General features: G+C 31.9%; 1 non-coding gene across 1 annotated transcript; it reads left to right on the forward strand.

Moving 5' to 3' along the window:
• The first annotated feature begins 372 nt into the window (after nucleotides 1–372).
• On the forward strand, nucleotides 373–477 carry LOC131163148 (small nucleolar RNA R71). Its single transcript, XR_009138928.1, has one exon. It is a non-coding gene; the product is annotated as a small nucleolar RNA R71 (small nucleolar RNA).
• The last annotated feature ends 4,930 nt before the right edge of the window (nucleotides 478–5,407 follow it).

The following is a 5,407-nucleotide window of genomic DNA, read 5'->3' on the forward strand; positions in this document are numbered from 1 at the left end:
GAATGCGCGTGAGGGCAATTGTAACATGTATGGGAAGGGTTGGAGCAGATTGCACAAACGTCTGCACACGTTGTTGTCTGCGGTCCTAAGGACAAACATTGATATAATTTTTTAGATATGACATGCAAGGTCAGGGCTAGGTCTTGGCTAGTGCCCAACTCATAAACTATTTTTGGTTTGGAATTCGATGGATTAGGTAGTCTACATGTGGCAGCCATTTGCTACTGAGAATTTTTTGCCATATTTTCTAAGAGAATCCAGGCCTCATTCTCATGCTTAGTGAAGAAAGTACCTCCACACGACGCATCAACCATAGACCTATCTCTCTCAGCTAACCCTTCGTAGAAAGTGTGACCTAATTGCCACTTGAGGACCTGGTGATGTGGGCATTTACGGAGCAGGCCCCTAAAGCGCTCCCAAGTTTCAAAAAAGAGTTCCCCATCCATTTATGAGAAACTTGTTATGGCTCTTCAAAATTGATTAGTCTTCCCAATTGGGAATTACTTTTTAAGAAATTCATATTGCATAGTGGTCCAGTAGGACACCGAGTTCAGTACTAAGGACGTCAACCAATATTTGGCCTTATCCTTTAGAGAGAACGGGAAAAGCCAAAGACAGAGAGCATCATCACTAAAATTAGGGATGCGGATGGTGGAAAAAATTTCCAAGAACTCATCTTGATGTTTGTAGACACCCTATTTTTGCCCTAGCCGAATAGAACAAAGGAGTCCCTTCTCATTATATTATTATTATTATTACCTTATTTTTATTATTATTATTTTATTATTATTTTCTTATAATTATTTGTATTATTTATTATTGTTCATTACTAGTATTATAATTAGTGTTACTTTACTATTATTTTGCTAGCATTTTTATTATCCTTATTTTTATTATTTTTCATTTTTTATTACTAGTACTTTTATTATCTTTTACTTTACTATACTTATTTTTATTTTTCATTTATTTTTTTGTTTTTGATATATCATTACTATTATTATTATTACTTTTTTGTATTATTACTCTATTTTTATTAGTATTATTATTATTATTATTATTATTTTACTGATAATATCTTTATTATTTTTATTCTTACCATAATTATTTATTATTATTTACTATTAATAGTAGTATTATTTTTATTATTATTATCTTATGGATACTTATATTATTATGATAATTATTATTATTATTATTATTTCCTTTTTCATTATTACCATAAGAATAAAAGAATAAAAAAAAGAAAAAAAAAAAGAAAATCAAAAAAGGGAAGTTGTTTTAGGGTTTTCCCAAACTTTTTTTATAAGAGGGAGGGGCCGCTGCACACAAACGGGTAGGCCAAAAAAGAAAGACAGAAAAAAAGGGCCTCTCTTTCTCCATCAGCCGTCGCCCCCTCTGCTCTCTCCTCTTCTCGTCTACCCAGCCCAGCAACCCAGGCAACCTCCGGCCACCCCATCACCTGCTGATCCTCCTCAGTCTCCCACCTCTCTCTTCGCTTCCATCTCATCTCCCTCTCTCCTTCTATCGTTCCGGCAGCCACCCGAGTACGCCCTCTCTGCCCCTCGGTCAAGGCACCAGCACCACAGCAGCTCCGGCGACCCCACTCCAGCCTCCACGGCTAGCGACAACAATAGGCAGGAACGGAAAACAGCAACCACCGGCAACACCAGCGAACTAAACCAACCCCGGCGAGCACCATTCTGCAACCGTCGGAGATCGTCCACAGCCGCACCAGCATAAGAGGAATTCCTGTTACCGCTCCCCGCTCACGGCCACTCTTCACATCCTGTAACCCAGCACGGCGTCACCGTCGTCGTCACTCCCACCAGCCATTGCGAGCACCAACAGCGGCTACCAACCCCAGTTCTCCGGCGAGCACCCCACTATGAGTTCCCTGTACTCACTCACACCCTCACACACGCATGCACTCACTCACCCTCATACACACCTGCTGCACACACTGTTGTACACACAACACACATAAATATACATATATATTACTGTTAGTGTTAATATGTATATATATATATATATATATATATATATATATATATTCTTTTATATTATGCATATATATACATATATATATATATATTACTGTTAGTGTTAATAGGTATATATATATTTTCTTTTATATTGATCATATTAAATATTATTATTCTCTGTATGTTATTATTAGCAATATTATGGTATTATTTGTGTGTTATTATCAACAGTAATGTTATGATATTATTATTTAACAATATTATTATTATGTTAGTATTAATATTATATTGTTATGTGTAGCATTATTATCATTATTATTACACTTATATTGCATGGTAGTTTTTTTTTTCTTTAATAATTGTTATTTATTGTTATGAATTACCCTTATTATTGTTATATTGTAGATAATATATATATATATATATATACCCATGTCCATATTTTTAATTGTTTTCATATTTAATACCCATGTCTATATTTTTTTATTGTAAATATTAATTGATTTGTTCCCATTGTTGTAGGGTTTCTTTTATTTGCAGTGGTAAGTAGTCTATTGCCTTGTATCTAAATTATGTGTATATTAATACATTATTTGTTGTAGCATTTAATTAACTATGTTATTAATTGTGGTACGTTATTTTCTTAGTATATATTGTGCATTTAGGGTTTAAACTATTACGTGTTGTATTTAGGGTTTTAATGGTATATTTAGGGTTTTGTTCATCATATGCTTTATTTAGGGTTCGATTGGTCTCTTATATTGTCATGATATATTGATGGTAAGGTTTCAAAATTATTTCCATAATTATTGTCGCGTGTGTTATTTGTTAATTCTAGGGTTTAAATTGCTTCCCATAATATTTGCTTGTGTAATAATTTCCATTATTGTATATATTGCATGTATATTATACGGTTTAATTTGTTTCCACATTGTTAGTGTATATTAATGGTAAGGTTTCAATTATTTCCATAATGATTATTGTATATATCCTATATTTATTTTAGGGATTAATTGTTTCATTAATGATTATTGTATATATCGTATATTTATTTTAGGGATTAATTGTTTCCATATGTGCATATATTGAGAGTTAGATTAGGGGTTTTGATTATTCATAAGTGAGTATTATTATATTTATAGGATGTTAATATCTTACTATATGCTAGTGTATTATTATTATTATTATTATTATTATTATTATTATTATTATTATTATTACGTATGATATATCATTATTATTATTATTATTATTATTAATTATTATTATAAGTTTAGTATTACATTATTATTCTTATTATTATGTGTATATCATTACTATCTATTAGGTTGGTTTATTATTAGGATATGTTATTAGATATTATAGTGATTTATCAGTATATAGTATACATGGCAAATAGTTGTTGTTATTATTATTATTATTATTATTATTATTATTATTATTATTATTATTATTATTATTATTATTATTATTATGTACTGAATTACTAGGGTATTATTATTACCATTATATTATCGATGTGTTATTATTGTTAAGCTAGGATTATATTACTATTAAGGCAGTGTTATTATGATTATACGTTATGAGCACGTGTTATATAATTGTTATTTAAGTAGTAGTGTTGATATTTATTTTTATTATTTTATAGTATTATTTATTTTCATGTGTATATTATCCCTATGATTTTATTGCGGGGGTATGAGCCTTCGGGCGTCACGTACCTTAAGCTCTGAGGGAATATATGTATATATATTTTATTTATTTATTTATTTATTTATTTATTTTTCATGTGTATTTATAAATTCATAAAAAGGAGTAATGTAAAGACTTATTAGATTAACTTAGGGATAATTTCAAATTAATTAGGTACCGTTCGTAAGAACAGGCGCGTAGGGGGTGCTTGTACCTTCCCCTCGCGTAACCGAACTCCCGAGCCTAACTCTGGTCCATTCTACCCCTAACGGGGTAGTGATAACATGTTCTAACCACACTAAAAGATTAGTGGCGACTCCGACACTTTCATATTTTTAATTGAAAATTAAAATGATTTCTAATTTCGCAGCCCGGGGCACACGCGCACCCGGGACGTCGCGACAATGTTGATAATGATTTTCAGTAGAGTTCCCATGAAATTTGGGTAGCATTGAGATGATTGAAGTCTTAATCTCAAATTGGGTCGCATAAATATCTCGAAACTGGATGCAAGACGGTGATGTGTATGCATTAGGTACAAAGTAGTCCCTAAGAGATTGAAATTAGGAATAGCTTCCCAAGAGGGGGGTGAATTGGATTCTAAAAATTTCTTTTAATTCTTTTTAAGTTACCTTAAAAATTTTTATTTCTTTTAACCAATTCTTGACTTGTTTGTTTAATTCTTTAATCAATCAAGAACTCAGTAAGCTTCGTGTAAGTTGAGAGCAAGAGAGAGCCTTAAGAATTTGAGAGCAATTTGAGAGATGCTGAATTTTAATTCTTGGTGTGTTGATTCAATGATCTTTGAGGCTTATTTATAGACTTTAAAGGTAAGTAATTTGGTCCCCAAGTGTGTTGAAATATCCCCCAAGTTTCCATAAATTTCGAGCCGCAAACAACCCCATTTAAAAATTTGACCGTTATGAGAAAAATCAAAACAGCCGCGTGGCAGTCGCCTGGCCATTCCGCCAGTCACTTGCCATGAAATTATTTAAAGGAATAGCAAGGGCAGTAGCCTAGCAGTCACCTGTCATGTTCACGTAGGTGCCTGTCCTGTTTAGGCAGTCGCCTGGCATGCACACATGTTGCTGTCAGCTTCGAGTACCCTTCTGTTTTTTAGTCATAACTTTTTATGTATAACTCCAAATTTGATGATCCTAGTGTCAAAGGAAGGATAAGAGAAAATAATACAACTTTCATGTTTCACACGTTTTAAAATAAAGAGTGTTTGATAGAGAAAAATACACTTCAAAGCAGATGTAGAAAAATTAACAGCATTTTGAAAATCCTCTTTTGGTGCTTTTCATTCCAAAAATGATTCTAACCTTTTTGAAATAATTTTTGACCTTATAAAAGTATTTTCCAAGTATGTTTAAAGGTATCTAGGTCCAATAAATTAACCTAAGAGCTTCATGTATCCATATTTGAAATTATTTGAAGTACTTACATGAAATTTCCTATAAACTCCTTCAAATTTCCAATTTTTGAATTCCTTGAGGTCTTTATGATTGCTTCATCTTTCTTTGAGCTTTCCATGTTGATCACTTGGGTTTTAATTCTTGAAGTTTTTTCTTTAATATCAATGCTCTCATGAACTTCAAGTTTTAATCCATGCCTCAAGCTTTAATATAATCATCCTTCTTTGAAGTACAAGCTTTCATGAATTCTTTAACAATGCATTCATCATTGAGTCCTGAAAACACATCACTTAAACAAAGTATGTTAAATTC

This window comes from Malania oleifera, chromosome 8 (genome assembly GCF_029873635.1).
Source record: "Malania oleifera isolate guangnan ecotype guangnan chromosome 8, ASM2987363v1, whole genome shotgun sequence".
Classification (NCBI taxonomy): Eukaryota; Viridiplantae; Streptophyta; class Magnoliopsida; order Santalales; family Ximeniaceae; genus Malania; species Malania oleifera.